We start from the raw sequence: 26328 nt of genomic DNA, 5'->3' as shown, positions 1-26328 counted from the left end.
CCCATATTAACAAGCTTCCACTGGCTTTCATAGTGATTCATTTATTTACAATTACATCCTAGAGCTTCTCCGTTGCAATTGCTGAAGATACAAATAAAAATTAAGATGCCTATCTTGTCTGTATTGTACTGTCTTGTACTGGCCTTTATGGTACAGAAATGATCATCTTCTCATGTATAGTTATCATGCCTGCACCCAAATATTAAATTATTTCTTTCTAAACTGGATTTTGTTGATTAGGAAGTGATAGCTTTTGTAATTACCATACTTACTTTTATTTACAAAAATAACAATATTTATGATAACTTAGTATTTGTACACTCATATACACAGTTTATTTGCTAACATACATCATAAAAAGTGAATGCCCTGATTAGGTAAATATTATAAATCCCACTGGGAAAAACAGCTGTTTACACTTTTGTAGCAATTATTATTTATTCTTTTGAGCAACATTCAGTCATTTTTGTCTTTCTTTGAAAATTGTTTAAGGGAAACAATACTAGAAAATAAAATAACTTTTTTTTTTACTTCTGAATAAGGAACTGCTGGTCTAGAGCGTAACACCATAACATGTATTTTCAATATATACTGTTCTATAAAAAACATAGGTATCTAATTTTTTTTTTTTTTTGTATTGTCATATGTATATTAAGTTTTTTTTTTAGTATTTCCTATTTTGTGACAGTATATCTAAAAGGGACAGTAAAGTCAAAACTTAACTTTCATAAATCAAATACAACATACAATACTAAACAACTTTCCAATTGAACTCTATTTTTTAATGTGCTTTGTTCTATTTTTATCCTTTTTTTGAAACCCTATGCAGGTGTAGGAGTAACAATGCACTATTATAAGCTTGTTTCTGATTGGTGGTTGCACACAAATATCTCTTTTCATTGGGTCATCAGGTATGTTCAGCCAACTCCCAGTAGTGCATTGTTGCTCCTTCAACAAATACCAAGATAATTAATCAAATTTTATAATAGAAGTAAATTGGAAAGTTGTTTAAAATTGTACGTTCTAACTGAACAGTTATTAATATTATTATTATCATTTATTTGTATAGCGGGGCAAAATTCTGTAGTGCTGACAGAAACATTTGGCTTTCATGTTCCTTTAAGCTAAGTATTATACACTGAACGTCTAGTATCTGAGAACAAATAGTACTGGGGACATGCATAATGCTATCCTAAGAATTAATCAAGCTTAAACTTTAAAAAGAAATATGAGCAGAGCTTTCTGTTCTTATCTGCATTCAAAAGCTACGCTTCTGTTTTATAATTTCAAGGTTAGTTTGCGTCTCTCTATTGTTTAAAGCTTTATTAAAGAAGAGTAAGAACATAAAGTACATTTTAATGCAAAAAGGGAAGGTAAACATGGTACAGTTGTTGCTTTTAAAACTTTTTTATGTACCAGAAGTACATTGTGAGCACATTTATGTGTTGTGAAACTTTAATAAGAGATCCCGCAACCTACACTAGCAAAGTAGTGAACTTCAATCCTATTGGCTGATTGCATCAGCCAATATAATTTTTTTACCTTAATTACGATGGGCTGATAGAATTCTATCAGCCAATCGGAATTGAAGGGACGCCATCTTGGATGACGTCATTTAAAGGAACCTTCATTCTTCAGTCGGCCGTCGTTTGAAGAGGATGTCGTCTAGATGAAGACTTCTGCCCGTCTGGAGGACCTCTTCTGACTGGCTTCGATGAAGACTTCTGCCCGTCTGGAGGACCACTTCTGCCCGGTTGGGTGAAGACGTATCACGGTAGGGTGATCTTCAAGGGGTTAGTGTTAGGTTTTTTTAAGGGGGGATTGGATGGGTTTTAGAGTAGGGTTGGTTGTGTGGGTGGTGGGTTTTAATGTTGGGGGGGTATTTGTACTTTTTTTTTACAGGTAAAAGAGCTGATTACTTTGGGGCAATGCCCCGCAAAAGGCCCTTTTAAGGGCTATTTGTAATTTAGTGTAGAGTAGGGCTTTTTTTATTTTGGGGGGCTTTTTTATTTTGTTAGGGGGATTAGAGTATGTGTAATTAGTTTAAAAATCTTGTAATTATTTTATTATTTTCTGTAATTTAGTGGGGGGGGGGTTCGTACTTTAGATAATTTTTTAAATTGTAAATTAATTGTATTTAGTTTATGGAATTTATTTAATTATAGTGTAGTGTTAGGTGTAATTGTAACATAGGTTAGGTTTTATTTTACAGGTAAATGTGTCTTTATTTTAACTAGGTAGTTATTAAATAGTTAATACCTATTTAATAACTATTGTACCTAGTTAAAATAAATACAAAGTTGCCTGTAAAATAAAAATAAACCCTAAGCTAGCTACAATGTAACTATTAGTTATATTGTAGCTATCTTAGGGTTTATTTTATAGGTAAGTATTTAGTTTTAAATAGGAATAATTTAGTGAATTGTATTAATTTTATTTAGATTTATTTAAATTATATTTAAGTTAGGTTTAGGGTTAGACTTAGGTTTAGGGGTTAATACATTTAATATAGTGGCGGCGACGTTGGGGCAGGCAGATTGGGGTTAATAATATTTAAATAGTGTTTGCGAGGCAGGAGTGCGGCGGTTTAGGGGTTAATATGTTTATTATAGTGTTGGTGATGTCCGGATCGGCAGATTAGGGGTTAAAAATGTTATTTTAGTGTTTGCGATGTGGGGGGGCCTCGGTTTAGGGGTTAATAGGTAGTTTATGGGTGTTAGTGTACTTGTTAGCACTTTAGTTAAGAGTTTTATGCTACGGCATTGTAGTGTAACACTCTTAACTACTGACTTAAATGCGGTACCAGTCTTGACAGGAGAGGGTCTACCGCTCACTTCTGGTCAGATTCGTAATACTGGCGCTATGCAAGTCCCATTGAAAATATAGGATACGCAATTGACGTAAGTGGATTTGCGGTATTTCCGAGTCTGGCCAAAAAAGTGAGCAGTGAGCCTGTCATTTCAAGACTCGTAATACCAGCGGGCGTTAAAAAGCAGTGTTGGGACCTCTCAACGCTGCTTTTTAACCCTAATGCACAACTCGTAATCTAGCCGTTAGTTTGCATCTTACAAGCCACTCCTGAATCCCTCAGAAGGTGTATTGCTTGAATACTGGTGCACTGCCCTCACAGCATTTTTGCATATTCTGCTGAAAAACAGTAATAACTTTTACTAGATGCATTTTTGCTAATGGAAGTCTATTGAAAATGATATTTAATTTTATATTCACCTATGATCATATCAATTTTGACCATTCTATCCCTTTAAATTAATTTAAATATGAGTTCACTGGATAAAGAAGAACAATGATTATAAAAGTTCAATGACTCATTAAACTGAATAGGAAGAAGGAAAATTATGTCTTTGTTATCAATTCCTCGGCTAGATTTAGAGTTTTGTCGGTAACGACCCGAAAAGCTAACGCCGGCTTTTTTCTGGCCGCACCATAAAAATAACTCTGGTATTGAGAGTCCACATAAAGTCTGCGTTAGGCTCCAAAAAAGGAGCGTAGAGCATATTTAACGCAGCTTCAACTCTCGATACCAGAGTTGCTTACGCAAGCGGCCAGCCTCAAAAACGTGCTCGTGCACGATTCCCCCATAGGAAACAATGGGGCTGTTTGAGCTGAAAAAAAACCTAACACCTGCAAAAAAGCCGCGTTCAGCTCCTAACGCAGCCCCATTGTTTGCTATGCGGAAACACTTCCTACGTCTGCACCTAACACTCTAACATGTACCCCGAGTCTAAACACCCCTAACCTTACACTTATTAACCCCTAATCTGCCGCCCCCGCTATCGCTGACCCCTGCATATTATTATTAACCCCTAATCTGCCGCTCCGTAAACCGCCGCTACTTACATTATCCCTATGTACCCCTAATCTGCTGCCCTAACATCGCCGACCCCTATATTATATTTATTAACCCCTAATCTGCCCCCCACAACGTCGCCTCCACCTGCCTACACTTATTAACCCCTAATCTGCCGAGCGGACCTGAGCGCTACTATAATAAAGTTATTAACCCCTAATCCGCCTCACTAACCCTATAATAAATAGTATTAACCCCTAATCTGCCCTCCCTAACATCGCCGACACCTAACTTCAATTATTAACCCATAATCTGCCGACTGGAGCTCACCGCTATTCTAATAAATGTATTAACCCCTAAAGCTAAGTCTAACCCTAACACTAACACCCCCCTAAGTTAAATATAATTTACATCTAACAAAATTAATTATCTCTTATTAAATAAATTATTCCTATTTAAAGCTAAATACTTACCTGTAAAATAAATCCTAATATAGCTACAATATAAATTATAATTATATTGTAGCTATTTTAGGATTAATATTTATTTTACAGGCAACTTTGTAATTATTTTAACCATGTACAATAGCTATTAAATAGTTAAGAACTATTTAATAGTTACCTAGTTAAAATAATTACAAAATTACCTGTAAAATAAATCCTAACCTAAGTTACAATTAAACCTAACACTATACTATCATTAAATTAATTAAATAAAATACCTACAATTACCTACAATTAAACCTAACACTACACTATCAATAAATAAATTAAATACAATTCCTACAAATAACTACAATGAAATAAACTAACTAAAGTACAAAAAAATAAAAAAGAACTAAGTTACAAAAAATAACCCCCTGAAGATCATCCTACCTTGTCTTCACCTCACCAGGTATCACCGATCCGTCCTGGCTCCAAAATCTTCATCCAACCCAAGCGGGGGCTGGCGATCCATCATCCGGTGGCTGAAGAGGTCCAGAAGAGGCTCCAAAGTCTTCATCCTATCCGGGAAGAAGAGGCGATCCGGACCGGCAACCATCTTGATCCAAGCGGCATCTTCTATCTTCATCCGATGACGACCGGCTCCATCCTGAAGACCTCCACCGCGGACCCCTCTTCTTCCGGCGACGTCCAACTGAAGAATGACGGTTCCTTTAAGGGACGTCATCCAAGATGGCGTCCCTCGAATTCCGATTGGCTGATAGGATTCTATCAGCCAATCGGAATTAAGGTAGGAATATTCTGATTGGCTGATGGAATCAGCCAATCAGAATCAAGTTCAATCCGATTGGCTGATCCAATCAGCCAATCAGATTGAGCTTGCATTCTATTGGCTGTATCCGCCTCTTCTTCCCGGATAGGATGAAGACTTTGGAGCCTCTTCTGGACCTTTTCAGCCACCGGATGATGGATCGCCAGCCCCCGCTTGGGTTGGATGAAGATTTTGGAGCCAGGACGGATCGGTGATACCTGGTGAGGTGAAGACAAGGTAGGATGATCTTCAGGGGCTTAGTGTTAGGTTTATTTAAGGGGGGTTTGGGTTAGATTAGGGGTATGTGGGTGGTGGGTTGTAATGTTGGGGGGGGTATTGTATGGTTTTTTTTACAGGCAAAAGAGCTGAACTTCTTGGGGCATGCCCCGCAAAGGGCCCTGTTCAGGGCTGGTAAGGTAAAAGAGCTTTGAACTTTAGTAATTTAGAATAGGGTAGGGCATTTTTTATTTTGGGGGTCTTTGTTATTTTATTAGGGGGCTTAGAGTAGGTGTAATTAGTTTAAAATTGTTGTAATATTTTTCTTATGTTTGTAAATATTTTTTTATTTTTTGTAACTTAGTTCTTTTTTATTTTTTGTACTTTAGTTAGTTTATTTCATTGTAGTTATTTGTAGATATTGTATTTAATTAATGTATTGATAGTGTAGTGTTAGGTTTAATTGTAGGTAATTATAGGTATTTTATTTAATTAATTTAATGATAGTATAGTGTTAGGTTTAATTGTAACTTAGGTTAGGATTTATTTTACAGGTAATTTTGTAATTATTTTAACTAGGTAGCTATTAAATAGTTCTTAACTATTTAATAGCTATTGTACCTGGTTAAAATAATTACAAAGTTGCCTGTAAAATAAATATTAATCCTAAAATAGCTACAATGTAATTATAATTTATATTGTAGCTATATTAGGATTTATTTTACAGGTAAGTATTTAGCTTTAAATAGGAATAATTTATTTAATAAGAGTTAATTAATTTCGTTAGATTAAAATTATATTTAATTTAGGGGGGTGTTAGTGTTAGGGTTAGACTTAGCTTTAGGGGTTAATACATTTATTAGAATAGCGGTGAGCTCCGGTCTGCAGATTAGGGGTTAATAATTGAAGTTAGGTGTCGGCGATGTTAGGGAGGGCAGATTAGGGGTTAATACTATTTATTATAGGGTTAGTGAGGCGGATTAGGGGTTGATAACTTTATTATAGTAGCGGTGCGGTCCGCTCGGCAGATTAGGGGTTAATAAGTGTAGGCAGGTGGAGGCGACGTTGAGGGGGGCAGATTAGAGGTTAATAAATATAATATAGGGGTCGGCGGTGTTAGGGGCAGCAGATTAGGGGTACATAAGTATAACGTAGGTGGCGGCGCTTTGCGGTCGGCAGATTAGGGGTTAATTATTGTAGGTAGCTGGCTGCGACGTTGTGGGGGGCAGCTTAGGGGTTAATAAATATAATATAGGGGTCGGCGGTGTTAGGGGCAGCAGATTAGGGGTACATAAGTATAACGTAGGTGGCGGTCGGCAGATTAGGGGTTAAAAAAAATTAATTGAGTGCCGGCGATGTGGGGGGACCTCGGTTTAGGGGTACATAGGTAGTTTATGGGTGTTAGTGTACTTTAGAGTACAGTAGTTAAGAGCTTTATGAACCAGCGTTAGCCCAGAAAGCTCTTAACTACTGACTTTTTTTCTGCGGCTGGAGTTTTGTCGTTAGAATTCTAACGCTCACTTCAGACACGACTCTAAATACCGGAGTTAGAAAAATCCCATTGAAAAGATAGGATACGCAATTGACGTAAGGGGATCTGCGGTATGGAAAAGTCGCGGCTGAAAAGTGAGCGTTCGACCCTATTTTGAGTGACTCCAAATACCGGAGGTAGCCTAAAACCAGCGTTAGGAGCCTCTAACGCTGGTTTTCACGGCTACCGCCAAACTCCAAATCTAAGCCTTTATGTTTTATTGATTCATGCTATCATATAGATTATTTTATTCAGGTTTATTATGCTTTTTTACCTTGAAATTATATTTTTTTTCCATTGGAAGATTACCAAATAGAAAAGCTTAAATAATGCACTAAACCTCTACCAAGTACATACTTATGCAACAGCATCTTCCCAAAGCTGTTATGCCACCTTTTAGCCGTTATTCTTTCTTATTTATTTAAGTTAATTGACATATCCATCTGCAAAGGATTTTTTTATTTTTTTACATTAACCTCTTCACATTGTCGGCTTCTCATTGTAGCTTGCTTTCATATATCTTTTAGACCATAACATCCTATTATTGATGTTTTCAGTATTTTGTGTGCATTAAGTAGTTGAGTCTTAAATAAGTACTGTGTGTGCTTACACTATTCTCCCTGAAAAGGATATATCATTATTGCCTTATGTTGTTTGCAGGATGGCTTACTGGGTGACATGTTGCTGGATCTGGAAGCTGGAATTAAAGGACCAGTACATACAGTAGATTTGCATAATCAACAGATGCATGATAACATGACAATGCAATAGCACAAAGGGGTAGATTTAATAAGCAGCAGATGCTGCTATCTACGCCCGTAGTTTCTGGCGAGTCAGAAACAGAAGTTAAGAAGCAGCAGTCTTAAGACCGCTGCTCCTTAACTTCTCCTCTACCTTTTAGGTGGCAGACTGCAATCATCCTGATCAGATACGAGTGGTCGCGAATGTGCAGGGGGCGGCATTGCACAAGCTTTTCAACAGAAATACTTGTGCAATGTTAAATGCCGACAGCGTATGCTAACATGATACAGCGAATCATGTCCTCCCGAAATATAATAAATCTACCCCATGGTACCTGATTTTTGGTTATTTATTTCTTCTCCAGGATTATCAGACTGTTTATTATTCCAGAGTCTAGACTTGGAACTGGGGGAGCTATATCTGCCTTAGCTTTTTAGTTAAGGTAGTGGCCTACTGACATGGTGTCACAGCAAATACTTCTAAGTTATCTTAAGGGTAAGAACTTCTTTTGAGTCTACCTGGACTTCCATTTCTGTTTGGAATAGGTTCAAGTTATAAACTAGTCTATTTCCTATGCAAAACTGCCTGAAAGTGCGTTACCCACCCCAGATTCCTTGCTGGTAGGGGGCAGGCTAAACCTTTTTCAGAAAGCCTGGTATTAGCAAAACTTTTGCAGGGATAGGAGGTTGTCTCTTTGCTAGGTGAGGGGACCTATATATATTTTTTTCTGTGCAACCTTCAAGGTTCTATCAATGTTTGGCCTCTTCTCAGGACTATTCTGTAGTTCACTTTCAGTCCAACATCTTTTCAGATGTAGCCTATATCGATCCTCAAGGGGGTACTCGCAGCATTCTAGCCATGTCCAAAATTTTTCACATTATGATTGAGCAGAGATTCATGTTTTACCATCCCAGCAGGTCACATTCTTGGGGTTTGTGCATTTGGTGTGTCTCTGTTCGAGCGGTGATTTGTCTTTACATCTAGTTTGTCTATCTCTTTTATTCATGTCGATTCTAAGAGTATTTGTTTGAGTGAAACTGGAGAGGATTTCAGCAATTTGTAATTGCTTTTGCCCAGTGGATTGCGGGGTGCTAATCTTGTACAGACGTTCAGCACTCCTTTGTGATGTCTCTCTTTTTCATTTTTTACTTTGTCAGCTGGAAGATTGTAAGCCTGGTCATTGCCCCAATAGGGTTTCTTTGATTCTGTTGTGGAGGAATTTGTTTTAGTCTTGCGAGCCTGTCACTAAAAAGATTTCCCATAGGTGCGATAATTGTGCCTGATAAGTGTAACCAGCTCAGGGTTTTGCATGGTGTTCTGTTCAGATTCTCAGAATCTTACAATTTCTACAAGATGACTTGGACAAGGGTCTATCAGCCAACAATCTAAAGGACCACATTTCTGCATCTTTAGTTTTATTACTCAGGCAGTTTACTGGGACTCAAACTGTTGTTTAGGTTCTCCTTCATGGTTTTTGATTTTGGTTCTAAGGGGTTTTTTAACCCCATCCATTTGAACCTCGGTCTTAAAGGGACATAAAACAAGTTAGAGAGATAGAGACAAAATATAATAATATGTACTTTAATTACTTTACCTGCACATTTATACTGCAGTGCCTTGCCATTAACCCTTTCTTTGAAGTTTCTAAATTGTACAGCTCTAACTCCCCCCACACAATTCAGTTTATGGTTGTATCTATATCCACCATTGATATGGTATAATGCAATAATTTAACAGTGATTATCTGCTGGAGCATGCATAGAAGCAAATAAGCTGCTGTGAACTCAGTTGAAATACAATGCCTGTGGTACAGGTGCAGACTGTGGTACAGGCTTAGGTACAGATGCAGGCTGTGGTACAGGCTCAGGTACAGTTAAAGATACAGATGTAGACTGCTGTGCAGGCATCAATACATACTCAGGTATAGGTGCAGGCTGCAGTACAGGCTCAGGTACAGTTAAAAGTGTAGATGCAGACTGCTGTGCAGGCTTCAGTGCAAATCCAGGTATAGTTACAGGTACAGGCTGTGGTACAGGCTCAAATACAGGTGCTGACTGTGGTACAGTCTCAGGTATAGTTACAGGTGCAGGCTGTGTTACAGGCTTAGGTACAAGTACAGGCTCTGGTACAGGTGCTGACTGTGGTACAGGCTCAGGTATAGTTACAGGTGCAGGCTGTGTTACAGGCTTAGGTACAAGTACAGGCTGTGGTACAGGCTCTGGTACAGGTGCTGACTGTGGTACAGGCTCAGGTATAGTTACAGGTGCAGGCTGTGTTACAGGCTTAAGTACAAGTACAGGCTGATGTACAGGTGCAGGCTGTGGTACAGGCTCTGGTACAGGTGCTGACTGTGGTACAGGCTCAGGTATAGTTACAGGTGCAGGCTGTGTTACAGGCTTAAGTACAAGTACAGGCTGATGTACAGGTGCAGGCTGTGGTACAGGCTCAGGTACAAGTGCTGACTGTGGTACAGGCTCAGGTATAGTTACATGTGCAGGCTGTGTTACAGGCTTAGGTACAAGTACAGGCTGATGTACAGGTGCAGGCTGTGGTACAGGCTCAGGTACAGGTGCCGACTGTGGTACAGGCTCAGGTATAGTTACAGGCGCAGACTGTGTTACAGGCTTAGGTACAAGTACAGGTTGATGTACAGGTGCAGGCTGTGGTACAGACTCAGGTACAAGTGCTGACTGTGGTACAGGCTCAGGTATAGTTACAGGTGCAGGCTGTGTTACAGGCTTAGGTACAAGTACAGGCTGATGTACAGGTGCAGGCTGTGGTACAGGCTCAGGTACAGGTGCCGACTGTGGTACAGGCTCAGGTATAGTTACAGGTGCAGGCTGTGTTACAGGCTTAAGTACAAGTACAGGCTGATGCACAGGTGCAGGCTGTGGTACAGGCTCAGGTACAAGTGCTGACTGTGGTACAGACTCAGGTATAGGTACAGCTTCAGGCTGCATTATAGGCTTAGGTACAGGTGCAGGCTGTGCTACAGGTTCAGGTACAGATAAAGGTACAGATACAGATTGCTGTGCAGGCTTCAGTGCATACACAGTTATAGGTAGAGGAGCAGACTGCAGTATACAGATGCTGACTGGGGTACAGGCTGAGGTATAGGCCCAGGTGCAGGCTACATTATAGGCTTGGGTACAGTTGCAGGCCGCATTATAGGCTTAGGTACAGGTGCAGGCTGTGGTACAGGATCAGGTACAGGTACAGGTGCAGACTGTGTTACAGGCTTAGGTACAAGTACAGGTTGTGGCACAGGTACAGGCTGTGGTACAGGCTCAGGTACATATAAAGGTACAGATACAGACTGCTGTGTATACTCAGTTATAGTTATAGGTGCAGGCGTGGTACAGATGCTGACTGTGGTACAGGCTCAGGTATATGTACAGGTGCAGGCTAAATTATAGGCTTAGGTACAGGAGCAGGCTGTGGTACAGGTACAGAAGCAGGCTGTGTTTCATGCTCAGGTGCAGGCTGCGTTATATTCTTAGGTACAGGTTCAGCCTGTGGTATAGGTGCAGGCTGTGGTACAGGCTAGGTACAGAAAAAGGTTAAGATACAGACTGCTATGCATACTCAGTTATAGGTGTAGGTGCAGGCGCGGTACAGATTCTGACTATGTTACAGGCACAAGTACAGGTGCAGGCTGCGTTATAGGGTTAGGTACAGGTGCAAGCTGTGGTACAGGCTCAGGTACAGATAAAAGTATAGATGCAGACTGTTTTGCATACTCAGTTATAGGTAAAGGTGCAGGCATGGTACAGGCTCAGGCTGTGTTATAGGCTTATGTACAGGTGCAGGCCGAAGTACAGGTTCAGGTATAGGTATCTCAGGAGACTGCTATTTGCTGTTAAGACACTTTCCAAAGGAAATGCTGTGTAATTTGTACCTGTTGATATGCCACTTGTTGACATTTTACAATACTGTGGCCAGCAGCAATCCTCACAACTCTAGGAATAAAGTATTCATAATGCCCTAAATGGTATTGAAAACATTCTTCCATGATTTTTCTTCTTGATTCAGACTGGATTGCATGCAGAGCAGAGATCTAATTTTGTGAACTAACATGCTCCTTGAAGTTGATCATAAAATTTAGATATAAGAGGGAGTTTTTTTCCATTAACTTTTAGGCCTCTGTAATCAATGCCGGGTAAAAGGGTGCATCTTTCTTTTTGAAGAATAACACCCTTTCTAAGTTCTCTTAGATATATTGCTCCATGGTTTTAATTTTAGGAAGGGACAACAGATAAGTTCTCCTTTTAGGAGGAGGAGTTCCAGGCAGTAGTTTGATGATGTAATCATAATCACGATGTGGAGGAAGTTTCTAGGCTTTCTACTTGGAAAATAATTCCTTAAAATCCCACTATGGTTCAGGAAGTTGCTAACAAAGAATGATCTTTGAGACATTCTTGGTGACAGGGAGGTCTCCAAGTTGTTATAGTTCCAATAGCCAAATCAAGAAATGGATTGGGCTGGAAAAGCCAAGGGAGTCCCAAAATGATATGAAAAGAAGGACATTCAATTACGTTAAATCTAATAAACTCTTGATGAAATTGTTGTACAGTCATTTGAATAGACAAATCTTGTTTTGTTATAAGTCCTTTACCAACAGAATTCCCATTTCATAGGTAAGGAATTTAGCTTGACCCATGTTTGACTCTGGGGAAGACTGAGCAGTTTGGCAATAGGACCTGGATTGAAGGTCTGGTGTGCTGCTTATGCTCAAAGTCGCAGCCAGTTAGCAGTAAAGGGTTGGCAGAGTAGGTGCTATGAGGGGGGCTGTCTATGATGTGGAAGCCCAGTGCCTGGCCCTAGAGTGGGTGCCCTGCACCTGGATAAGCGGTCTGTTGCTCTGGGGGTGAGAGTAATGTGGGTCTGGCCCTGGAAGTTGGGACCTAGGGAGAGGGTCTGTGGTGGGGGGGGCTGAAGTGTGGAGTCCTTGTAACTTAATGTTAGAGGCCATGGTAGAAGTGTGGCAGGCAGGTCGTAGGGTGAGGTTGGGGCATAGGTGGCAGGTTAGGGCCGAGGGGCAGGGTAAGGGAGGAGGTGGGGGTCCCTTTTTTATTTTTCTCCAGGAGCCCTGGTTGATCTCAATCCACCCATGGACTTTAACAGCCACTGAGTTAATGAAAGCTTGGCCTGTCACAATTTGTAAGCCCCCAAAAAAGGGATATAAGGATCAAGATTGTTTAATTAACCGGGGAGTTTGTAGAAGATAGGCTTAGAGAAGCACCACCATAAGTCTCTAAGACTGTGCATTTCGCTTCCTCACATTGTTAGGATAGTTGTGCTCAATATGTGATGGAGATCCACAGTAGAAAACAGCTTTTCTCTAAGCTATTTATTCCTTTGAGATAACCAAGTAAACATACATGGGTTCAATAACTTGGGCATGAGAAGGTTTTCTAGATGAGTGGAGATGTCCTGGATAAAGTTGTTCTCTCAGCTATTCTCTCAACCTAGCATCTATGCAGAGTACCAAAGAGATCAAGCCCTTAAGCGAAGAAGTCGGCCAACAAGCCAATTCATCTTTTACTTGTTCTGTGAGACCCATACAGTAGGCTGACATTAAAGCTTCTTCATTCTAGGAGGTCTCATGGGCTACGGTGTGAAATTATATGGTGTATTGCCCCACTAAATGATTTCCCTGTCTTAGATCCAGCAGATTTCTGCTACCCAGGAATATTAAACACCTCAGAAAAGGCAGCAGTAAAATGGTCACAGTTATTCAATAGTGGAGATTCTTGTTCAACCAAAAGCTATGCCCTGTCCATGGTCTCTATATTTAACAAAGAGATAATAATGGCAGTGTTTGTGTCATGGAGAGTTCCCTGAGAAAAAGGTGTAGGTGCTGGTGAATGTTCTAGAGCTTGAACAATTGCCAATGTTTGGACCAGCTCTGTTGAAGAGTACAATTTCTGAGTATGTTCCATTAAAGGAATGGACTGAACTTTGATTTGATGTTCTCTGATCTCTTTGCAGGAGGACAAATGCTGACATTTCATTGTAGGGTTCATAAAAGTTCCATATGATCTTAGGTTATGGATACTTGTGCAGTCAGCAATAGACTAAGAGGGTTCAGTGATGTTGTCTAAGTATGTGGTACAGTACTCAGGATACAGGAATAGGGGATGCTAAGGTAATGTGGATGAACAGGAACAGGTGCAGGTTAAGGTAAAGATGCGAGCTTCAGGACAGGCTCAGGTACAGGTGCAGACTGTGGTACAGGCTCACATAGAGTTGCAGGCTGCAGTATAGGCTCAGGTACAGGTTCAGGATGCAGTACAGGCACAGGTGCAAGCAGCAGAACAGGTTTAGATAGCTTTTTTCTACTAAGGCACTTCCCTACGGCAGTGTGATGGAATTTGTACTCATTGACATTTGATGTCAACTCCAGGTAATGATCCTTTAAGAGCTTGTGACATTCTGATGGTGGTGATCATCAGAACTTAAGCTGAAATGGGGGAGGCGCTGACGGCTGACACAGGATTCTTTAAAACTTCAGTACTCAATCACTCTAAGTTCTTTTAAAAAAAATGAATTTCAAACAAAGTATATTAGGCTAGATTACAAGTTTTGCATTATGAGAAGTGCAGTGCTAACTTGCACGTTATTGTCACCACTCGCTTTTCTTCAGCGCTGGTATTACAGGTTTTTACAAACCTGGCGTTAAAAGGCAAGAAGTGAGCATAGAGCAAAATTGAGCTCCATACCGCACTCCAATACCAGCGCTGCTTAAGTCAGCGGTGAGCTGGTTGTACGTGCTCGTGCATGATTTCCCCATAGACATCAATGGGGAGAGCCGGCTGAACAAAAGCCTAACACCTGCAAAAAAGCAGCGTAAAGCTCCGTAATGCAGCCCCATTGATTCCTATGAGGAAACAAAATTTATGGTTACACCTAACACCCTAACATGAACCCCAAGTCTAAACACCCTTAATCTTACACTTATTAACCCCTAATCTGCCGCCCCCAACATCACCGACACCTACATTATACTTATTAACCCCTAATCTGCCGCTCCGGACATCGCTGCCACCTACATTATACTTATTAACCCCTAATCTGGTGCCCCAAACATCGCCGACACCTACATTATATTTATTAACCATTAATCTGCCGTCCCCAATGTCGCCACAACCTACCTACATTTATTAACCCCAAATCTGCCGCCCCCAACATTGTATCTAGCTTAGGGTTTATTTTTATTTTACAGGCAAGTTTGTATTTAATTTAACTAGGTAGATTAGTTACTAAATAGTTATTAACTATTTAATAACTACCTAGCAAAAATAAATACATAAATTGACCTGTAAAATAAAACCTAACCTGTCTTACACGAACACCTAACCTAACCCTACAATTAAATACAATTAACTAAATTCAATACAATTAGCTAAATTACAAAAAAAAAAAACAACTAAATTACAGAAAATAAAAAACAAATTACAAGATCTTTAAACTAATTACACCTAATCTAATAGCCCTATCAAAATAAAAAAAAAACACCCAAAATAAAAAAAAAAACCTAGCCCAAACTAAACTACCAATAGCCCTTAAAAGGGCCTTTTGCGGGGTATTGCCCCAAAGAAATCAGCTCTTTTACCTGTCAAAAAAATACAAACAACCAGCCCAACAGTAAAATCCACAACCCACACAACCAACCCCACAAATAAAAGCCTAACTAAAAAAATCTAAGCTCCCCATTGCACTGAAAAGGGCATTTGGATGGACATTGCCCTTAAAAGGGCATTTAGCTCTATTGCAGCCCAAACCCCTAATCTAAAAATAAAACCCACCCAATACACCAGTATAAAATTCTAACACTAACCCCGAAGATCCATTTACAGTTTTGAAGACCGGACATCCATCCTCAACTAAGCCGGGAGAAGTCTTCATCCAAGCGGCAAGAAGTCCTCAACGAAACTGGGAGAAGAATTCATCCAAGCCCGGCAGAAGTGGTCCTCCAAACGGGCAGAAGTCTTCAACCAGATGGCATCTATTATCTTCATCCTTCCGACGCGGAGCGGCTCCATCTTCAAGACATCCGGCGCGGAGCATCCTCTTCAATCGAAGGCTTCTTCCACAATGAAGGTTCCTTTAAATGACGTCATCCAAGATGGCGTCCCTTAGATTCTGATTGGCTGATAGAATTCTATCAGCCAATCGGAACTAAGGTTGAAAAAATCCTATTGGCTGATGAAATCAGCCAATAGGATTGAGCTTGCATTCTATTGGCTGATTGGAACAGCCAATAGGATTGAAGTTCAATCCTATTGGCTGATTGCATCAGCCAATAGGATTTTTTCAACCTTAATTCCGATTGGCTGATAGAATTCTATCAGCCAATCGGAATCTAAGGGACGCCATATTGGATGACGTAATTTAAAGGAACCTTCATTGTAGAAAAAGCCGTTCATTGAAGAGGATGCTCAGCGCCGGATGTCTTGAAGATGGAGCCGCTCTGCGTCATTAGGATGAAGATAGAAGATGCCGTCTGGGTGAAGACTTCTGCCCGTCTGGAGGACCACTTCTGCCGGCTTGGATGAAGACTTCTCCTGGCTTTGTTAAGGATGGATGTCCGGTCTTCAAAACTGTAAGTGGATCTTCGAGGGTTACTGTTAGGATTTTTTAAGGGTGTATTGGGTGTGGTTTTATTTTAGATTAGGGGTTTGGGTTGCAATAGAGCTAAATGCCCTTTTAAGGGCAATGTCCATCCAAATGCCCTTTTCAGGGCAATGGGGAGCTTAGGTTTTTTTAGTTAGGCTTTTATTTGGGGGGGTTGGTTGTGTGGGTGGTGGGTTTTAATGTTGGGGTGGTTGTTTGTATTTATTTGACAGGTAAAAAAAGCTGATTTCTTTGGGGCAATGCCCCGCAAAAGGCCCTTTTAAGGGCTATTGGTAGTTTAGTTTAGGCTAGGTTTTTTTTATTTTGGGTGCGCTTTTTTTTATTTTGATAGGGCTATTAGATTAGGTGTAATTAGTTTAAAGATCTTGTCATTTGTTTTTTATTTTCTGTAATTTAGTGTTTGTTTGTTTTTTGCAATTTAGCTAATTGTATTTAATTAATGTAGTTTATATCATTGTAGTGTAAGGTTAGGTGTTAGTGTAAGACAGGTTAGGTTTTATTTTACAGGTAAATTTGTATTTATTTTAGCTAGGTAGTTAATAACTATTTAGTAACTATTCTACCTAAATAAAATAAATACAAACTTGCCTGTAAAATAAAAATAAACCCTAAGCTAGATACAATGTAACTATTAGTTATAGTGTAGCTAGCTTATGTTTCTGCAGGCTCGCCAGAAACAGCAGTTATGAAGCAGCGGTCTAAAGACATCACCGCAATTCAACCCGATTGAGTACGATCGGGTTGATTGACACCCCCCTGCTGGCAGCCGATTGGCCATGAATCTGCATGGGGCAGCGTTGCATCAGCAGCTCACATGAGCTGCTGGTGCAATGCTGAATATGGAGAGCGTATTGCTCTCCGCATTTAGCGAGGTCTGTCGGACCTGATCCGCACTGCAGGATCAGGTCCGGCAGACCTTTGATAAATAGGCCCCAAGGCCTTTATTTGAAAATTATACTAAAGGAAAACAGGTTTCATAAAATGTAACCGTGTAAAACGGACCTTTTGATACTTGAAGAAAAGTTAAATGAAAAGCAGTCTTGTATATGCCAAACCATGCCAAGTATATGACATAAAACTTTAGCACGTGCATTTCTGAATAAATTAATTAAATTGTTATGTAATATAGTATCTTCACATGATTACTCTGTACAGATGTCAGTTTATTTTTTTATAAAATAGTGAAAATGAATAAAACATTGTTCTGCAATATGACAGCTATACCTGAAGGAGACTTTTGGGACACTTTATATTATTCGCAAGCTCCTTTTTAAAGAAGAGAAAGTTGAACAATAAAATTAAAGAGAAAAGGGCTGATGTAATATGTTATTCTTGAATTTGTTTCATAACATCCTTATGACAAGTTTCTATTTTCTTACAAACCATATTTCACTCACTTTCATTTCTTTTTTTGTGATACACCCCTATAAATCTATTTTTTGTGGGGGAACCTTTGTCATCATTCAAGTGTTGTTAATAACAACATTATGGCCCCTATTTATAAAAGGACTGTCGGACATGATCCGACATTGCGGATCATGTCCAAAAGACCTCGCTGAATGCGAAGAGCAATACGCTCTCCGCATTCAGCATTGCAACAGCAGCTGCTGGTGCAACGCTGCCCCCTGCAGATTCATGGCCAATCGGCCGCTAGCAGGGGGGTGTCAATCAACCCGATCGTATTCGATCGGGTTGATTTGCGGCAATCTCTGTCCGCCTTCTCAGAGCAGGCAGACAGGTTATGGAGCAGCTGATTCATAACTGGTGTTTCTGGTGAGTCTGAAGGCTCCATACGGAGCTTGATAGATATGCCCCTATAACTTGCATGCTATCTGCTGGTAAGGGGCTTTGTGTTGCTCAATGAATTATTAAAAAACGTAATAAAAGGAAAGGTAAAATTGGCATTGCTTATTCTTTTTAATATTATGTAGAACCATTTTTTTTTTTTTAAAGCTTCAAGGCTCTCCTAGAGATATAGTTATGCTAACAAGCCTCATGGACAGCTTCTGGAATTAATTTTCCACTAATAGGAATCAGAGCTTTCACCTGGTAAAACTAGTTAAAACAAACTATGGAAAACTAAATGATCAATGATGAAGTTTAACATGACAGTATTCTGGAGGGTTAAACCATTCTTTTTACAAAAAAATGGATATTTCATTTTAAATACATTAAGACCTTATTAATACACTGTTGTGATATCTTACTTCTGTCTGACTAAATACAATGAAATCATTTCATATCTGCCGTTGGATTGAACAATAACCTGTGTATGATCTATCTGGCCCTATGGTTCATTTTGCATTAGCTTCATACATGGATGTTCATTAAAAAAAATTGTATTGGTAGGGGACAAAAAATGTCTTTGTCAAATTATGAAAAACTATCCTGGTTATTCAAATATTCATTAATCATTCACTTTTTTTTTAGATAATGGTCTGATTGCATTTTTTTGGCTATTAAACACTAAGAGGTAGACTTAGCATAGTGCGAGCGATGGATGTAGCGTATCATGTCCGCTGCACATCGATAAATGCTGACAACATACGCTGTCGGCATTTATCATTGCACCAGCAGTCCTTGTGAACTGCTTGTGCAATGCCAACTCCTGCAGGTTAAGTAGTGCAGCAATTGCAGCATTTTAAAATATAAATGTATATGCTTATATACATATACAGGTATATATTTATGTGTTAATATGTGTATATACATATATATATATTTATGTGTTAATATGTGTATATACATATATATATATATATGTGCTAATATGCTTATATACATATATATATTTATGTGTTAATATGCTTATATACATATATATATATATTTATGTGTTAATATGTGTATATACACACATATATATATATATATATATATATATATATATATTTATGTGTTAATATGCTTATATACATATATATATTTATGTGTTAATATGTGTATATATATATATATATATATATATATATATATATTAATGTGTTAATATGCTTATATACATATATATATATTTATGTGTTAATATGCTTATATACATATATATATATATATATATATATATATTTCTCTTGTAAGGTGTATCCAGTCCACGGATTCATCCATTACTTGTGGGATATTCTCCTTCCCAACAGGAAGCTGCAAGAGGATCACCCAAAGCAGAGCTGTCTATATAGCTCCTCCCCTAACTGCCACCTCCCAGTCATTCTCTTGCAGCTCTCGACAAGGGAAGCAGCTAGAGAGATGTGGTGCATTAATGTAGTTTATCTTCAATCAAAAGTTTGTTATTTTCAAATGGTACCAGAGTTGTACTATTTTAGCCTCAGGCAGAAAGTTGAAGAAGAGTCTGCCTGTGGTCTTTGATGATCTTAGCAGGTTGTAAATAAGATCCATTGCTGTTCTCACACATAACTGAAGAGATGGGTAACTTCAGCTGGGGGAATAGCGTGCAGGGTCTCCTGCTCTGAGTGTAATGCAGGACCAGTATGTAGGGAATTAGTGTCTAGTTCCACTCAGTCTCACAAGTAACGGGGTTAGAAATAAGATAAAAGCAGATTGGTAGTGAAGCAATATTACTGTATAATATAGTTATGAGAGCAGAATTAGTCACCTTCTTAGAATGAAATAGTTGATTCACAGAAGTTAGTATGCAGATATGATACAGTTGGTAAGTTGTGCACAAACATATAGCAGGTGTAAAACGGTTGTTTTATCAAACAATTACCTTCTATTTAAGAGATTATGGTAAACACAGGTAAATAGCTTGAATAACATTACAACAGTTCAGGTAGGAGATATGACAAGTTTTACCTTGGTCTTTATGCTTGGTACCTGCAGATGAATAGTGCAGTCTGATTTTCCTAATCACCGCTGTGAAGAGGGAGAGGTGTACCTCTGCAGGGAAGCTTGTGAGAGCGCAGCTGACAGGCTGCAGCGCAGGAGGCGCGAAGGACGCTTGTGAGATGGTGACACAGCAGGACTGTGGTAGCTTCAGTAGAGGCCGCTGGAGGTTTGCACCGGAAGTGGATGCGGAGTTAGAGGTGAGCTAAATTGGCTCTTTTAGTTCTGAGGGTGAAACTGTAATACTTTACAAACAAGGCAAAAGGTAAATAAGCAGCAGATAGGAGTAAAGATGCCAAACACAGGTTAGTAACGTAGTACTAATAAAAGCACAAAACAGCAAAAAGTAATCCTTAATACTTATTGTAATCCAGGCTTAAGTGGAGAGTAGGGAAGATCCAGAAATCCTACCTACAAACAATCCTAAGCAAGGTATGGTAGGAAGGAGGAGCCTTATATAGGTAGGTAACTTAAAGGTACAGGCCATAACCATGACACTGAGGTATGTGCAGTTTTAAATTTTTCTAGAGAGATGATAAACTAGAAAATGCTGACAATACCGGATTTATTTAAGGTAAGCCTGATTACAGTGATTTAATAACAACTGGTATCATGCTTGCCATAAAGGGTAATATTTTTATTATTTACGCACATTACTGAATAGATATAACGTTTGCTTGAGGTGTATAAACGTTTATTTCATATTGGTGATAAAACTTTATTCTGGGGCCCAGTTTTTCCACATGGCTCACTGTGAGTACAGGTTGGGAGGGGCCTATTTTCCATTAGTTTTTGCAGCTTGAGACATCCAGCTTCCCTGAAGGAGTCCCCTGAACATATAGGACCTCTCTAAGGGGTTTTTGTGCCTTCCAAAGTCGTTGTATGGGCAGGTAGGGCCACAGTAGAGCTGTGGCAGTTTGTTGTGACTGTTTAAAAACGTTTATATCGTTTTTTTGATCCGGTTTTGAAACTAAGGGGTTAATCATCCATTTGCAAGTGGGTGCAATGCTCTCTCAGCCTATTATACACACTGTAAAAAAATTGTAAGATTTACTGTTTTTTTCACTGTTTTGAAGTTTCTGTGATTGTTTTTTCTCTTAAAGGCACAGTACCATTTTTATTTTTTGCTGGTCTCATTACTAGTCGGTTTAAACATGTCTGACATAGAGGAAACTCATTGTTCATTATGTTTCGAAGCCATTGTGGAACCCCCTCTTAGAATGTGTACCAAACGCACTGATTTTACTATAGATTACAAAGACCATATTCTGGCTTTAAAACAATTATCACCAGAAGAAATATGCCGTCTAACTCTCCCCACGTGTCAGATCCTATAAATCCCGCTCAGGGGACGCCAAGTACATCTAGCGCGCCCATTGCGTATACCTTGCAAGACATGGCAGCAGTTATGAATCATACCCTTACAGAGGTATTATCTAAACTGCCAGGATTGCAAGGAAAGCGAGACAGCTCTGGGACTAGAATAAATACAGAGCTCTCTAATGCTTCAGTAGCTATCTCTGATACACCCTCACAATATAATGAAACTGAAGCAGGGGCGCTTCAATCTGTGGGTGATTTTTCTGATTCAGGGAAGATACTTCAATCTGATTCTGATATGTCTACATTTAAATTTAAGCTTGAACACCTCCGCGTATTGCTCAGGGAGGTTTTAGCAACTCTGGACGACTGTGACACTATTGTAGTCCCAGAGAAATTATGTAGATTGGATAAATACTATGCAGTACCTACTTACACTGATGTTTTTCCAATCCCTAAAAGGTTTTCTGAAATTATTACTAAGGAATGGGATAGACCATTCTCTCCCCCTCCTGTTTTTAAAAAGATGTTTCCTATAGACGCCGCTACACGGGACTTATGGCAGACGGTCCCTAAGGTGGAGGGAGCAGTTTCTACTCTAGCTAAGCATACCACTATCCCTGACGAGGACAGTTGTGCTTTTCTAGATCCAATGGATAAAAAATTAGAGGGTTACCTTAAGAAAACTTTTATTTAACAAGGTTTTATTCTCCAGCCTCTTGCATGCATTGCCCCAGTCACTGCTGGTTTGAGTCCTTAGAGGAGGCTCTACAGGTTGAAACCCCATTGGAAGATATTATTGACAAGCTTAGGGCCCTTAAGCTAGCCAATTCATTTGTTTCTGACGCCGTTGTTCATTTAGCCAAGCTAACGGCTAAAAATTCAGGTTTTGCTATTCAGGCGCGTAGGGCGCTATGGCTTAAATCCTGGTCAGCTGACGTGACTTCAAAGTCTAAACTTCTCAACATTCCCTTCAAAGGACAGATCTTATTTGGGCCTGGACTGAAGGAGATCATTTCTGACTTCACTGGAGGAAAAGGTCACACCCTTCCTCAAGACAGGTCCAAAAAATTAAGGACCAAACAGTCTAGATTTCAGCCATTTCGAAACTTCAAGAGTGGCGCAGCTTCAACTTCCTCTAACACAAAACAAGAGGGAACTTTTGCCCAGTCTAAGCCGGTCTGGAGTCCTAACCATGCTTGGAACAAGGGGAAACAGGCCAAGAAGCCTTCTGCTGCCTCTAAGACAGCATGAAGGAGCAGCCCCCGATCTGGAAACGGATCTAGTAGGGGGCAGACTCTCTCTCTTCACCCAGGCTTGGGCAAGAGATGTCCAGGATCCCTGGGCATTGGAAATTGTATCCAAGGGTTATCTTCTGGAATTCAAAACCTCTCCCCCAAAAGGGAGATTTCATCTCTCACTTTTATCTGCAAACCAGATAAAAAGAGAAGCATTCTTACATTGTGTTCAAGACCTCCTAGTTATGGGAGTGATCCACCCAGTTCCGCAGGAGGAACAGGGACAAGGCTTTTATTCAAATCTGTTTGTTGTTCCCAAGAAAGAGGGAACATTCAGACCAATCTTAGATCTCAAGATCTTAAACAAATTTCTCAGAGTCCCATCCTTCAAGTTGGAGACTATTTGAACCATCCTTCCTTTGATCCAGGAGGGTCAATACAGGCATTACCAGTTTGTGGCTCTTCCCTACGGGTTGGCCACGGCACCAAGAATCTTTACAAAGGTTCTAGGGTCCCTTCTAGCGGTCCTAAGGCCGTGGGCTATAGCAGTAGCCCCTTACTCAGACGACATTCTGATACAGGCGTCGACTTTTCAAGTTGCCAGGTCTCACACGGACATTGTTCTGGCATTTCTGAGGTTGCATGGGTGGAAAGTGAATGAAGAAAAAAGTTCTCTATCCCCTCTCACAAGAGTTTCCTTCCTAGGAACTCTGATAGATTCTGTAGAAATGAAGATTTACCTGACAGAGGCCAGGTTGTCAAAACTTCTAAATTCCTGCTGTGTTCTTTATTTTACTTCTCGCCCTTCATTGGCTCAGTGTATGGAAGTAATCGGCTTAATGGTAGCGGCAATGGACATAGTGCTGTTTGCCCGCCTACATCTCAGACCGCTGCAACTCTGCATGCTCAGTCAGTGGAATGGGGATTACACAGATTTGTCTCATGGTGTCTCGTCAGAACACCAAGCTTCCTTGTTATGGGTTCAGGTCCAGGGATCCCAAGGCAGTGCTGATAGATGCTCTAGCAGCGCCTTGGTCTTTCAACCTGGCTTAAGTGTTTCCACCGTTTCCTCTGCTCCCTCGTCTGATTGCCAAGATCAAGCCGGAGAGAGCTTCAGTGATTTTGATAGCTCCTGCGTGGCCACGCAGGACTTGGTACGCAGATCTGGTGGACATGTCATCCTTTCCACCTTGGACTCTGCCGCTGAGACAGGACCTTCTACTTCAAGGTCCCTTCAAACATCTAAATCTAATTTCTCTGCTTCTGACTGCTTGGAGATTGAACGCTTGATTTTTTCAAGACGTGGTTTTTCCGAGTCGGTCATTGATACCTTAATTCAGGCTCGAAAACCTGTCACCAGGAAAATCTATCATAAGATATGGTGTAAATATCTTCATTGGTGTGAATCCAAGGGTTACTCATGTAGTAAAGTCAGGATTCCCAGGATATTGTCTTTTCTCCAAGAAGGATTGGAGAAGGGATTGTCAGCTAGTTCCTTAAAGGGACAGATTTCTGCTCTGTCTATTCTTTTGCACAAGCGTCTGGCGGATGTTCCAGACGTTCAGGCATTTTGTCAGGCTTTAGTTAGAATCAAGCCTGTGTTTAAACCTGTTGCTCCGCCATGGAGTTTAAATTTAGTTCTTAAAGTTCTTCAAGGGGTTCCGTTTGAACCTCTGCATTCCATAGATATCAAGCTTTTATCTTGGAAAGTTCTGTTCTTGGTAGCTATCTCTTTGGCTCGAAGAGTTTCAGAGTTATTTGCCTTGCAGTGTGATTCCCCTTATCTGATCTTCCATGCAGATAAGGTAGTTTTGCATACCAAACCTGGGTTTCATCCTAAGGTGGTATCCAATAAGAATATCAATTAAGAGATTGTTGTTCCGTCACTGTGTCCTAATCCTTCTTCAAAGAAGGAACGTCTATTACACAATATTGACGTGGTTCGTGCTTTAAAGTTTTATTTACAAGCTACTAAAGATTTTCATCAAACATCTGCATTGTTTGTTGTCTACTCTGGACAGAGGAAAGGCCAAAAGGCTTCAGCAACTTCTCTTTCTTTTTGGTTAAGAAGTATAATCCGCTTAGCTTATGAGACTGCTGGCCAGCAGCCTCCTGTAAGAATTACAGCTCATTCCACTAGAGCGGTGGCTTCCACATGGGCCTTTAAAAATGAGGCTTCTGTTGAACAGATTTGTAAGGTGGCAACTTGGTCTTCGCTTCATACTTTTTCTAAATTCTACAAATTTGATACATTTGCTTCTTCGGAGGCTAATTTTGGGAGAAAGGTCTTACAGGCAGTGGTGCCTTCCATTTAAGCGCCTGCCTTGTCCCTCCCATCATCCGTGTCCTATAGCTTTGGTATTGGTATCCCACAAGTAATGGATGAATCCGTGGACTGGATACACCTTACAAAATTTATGCTTACCTGATAAATTTATTTCTCTTGTGGTGTATCCAGTCCACGGCCCGCCCTGTCATTTTAAGGCAGGTGTTTTTTAATTTTTAAACTACAGTCACCACTGCACCCTATAGTTTCTCCTTTCTCTTGCTTGTCTTCGGTCGAATGACTGGGAGGTGTCAGTTAGGGGAGGAGCTATATAGACAGCTCTGCTGTGGGTGATCCTCTTGCAGCTTCCTGTTGGGAAGGAGAATATCCCACAAGTAATGGATGAATCCGTGGACTGGATACACCACAAGAGAAATAAATGTATCAGGTAAGCATAAATTTTGTTTTATGTGTTAATATGTGTATATAGAAAAGGAAGTGGGGCGTATATTAAACCTATCTCAAAACACTGTAGGTAATACTTTCGAAAATGACAAAAGTCAATATATGGCGTAAAACTAAAAGACAAGCTTGTGTATCGTGTGTGTCCACAGTCCCGGTAAGTGCAAATATTAACACTCAGTCCAATGAATAAACACAATGGATTCCTCACCTCTCTTCGTGACCAAACCAAGCTGGCTCCTTGAATTGTGGGTAGATGCGGTTGCTTCAGGTGGAACCTTAGGCTTGGGAGGTTATCACTATTCCACTATTATGTGGACCCTCCAATGCTTCCGTAGCAAAACCATCCACAGGTTCGACACCACTAGTCTAAAACCGCGCGATAATCCTCAGCGTGCAAAGACGGAGAGTGAGGTGACGTCAGTGATGACAAGTCTGGATCCCGATATCCAATCCGGGTATGTGGAACGAAGGTGTGTTACCGCTTCTGGGACAGGATTGGATGTCCGTCCACAGTCCCACTCGACACAGTAAAAGTTTGACTTGTTAAAACGCCAAAATAGTCAGTACAGCAGTGGTACGGACAAGTCCTCAACTGGTGGAAAAGTAGATATATAGCAAGAAATTTCGGACAGTCCGTAGTTAAAACTTAGTATTTATTGGATTCATTAAAAATATACAGGAACAAGCTAGTAAAGTAGAGGAGGTGTATACCTAAACTGGCTTATGCGTTTCGCCTGCTTGTTCCTGTATATTTTTAATGAATCTAATAAATACTAAGTTTTAACTACGGACTGTCAGAAATTTCTTGCTATATATCTTAATATGTGTATATACATATATATATTTATGTGTTAATATGTGTATATAAATATATATATTTATGTGTTAATATGTGTATATACATATATATATTTATGTGTTAATATGCTTATATACATATATATATATATTTATGTGTTAATATGCTTATATACATATATATATTTATGTGTTAATATGTGTATATACATAT

The sequence above is a fragment of the Bombina bombina genome, chromosome 6 (genome assembly GCF_027579735.1).
Source record: "Bombina bombina isolate aBomBom1 chromosome 6, aBomBom1.pri, whole genome shotgun sequence".
In the NCBI taxonomy this organism is placed as follows: Eukaryota; Metazoa; Chordata; class Amphibia; order Anura; family Bombinatoridae; genus Bombina; species Bombina bombina.
The sequence above is the reverse complement of the archived record's forward strand: the minus strand, read 5'-3'. Positions refer to the sequence as shown.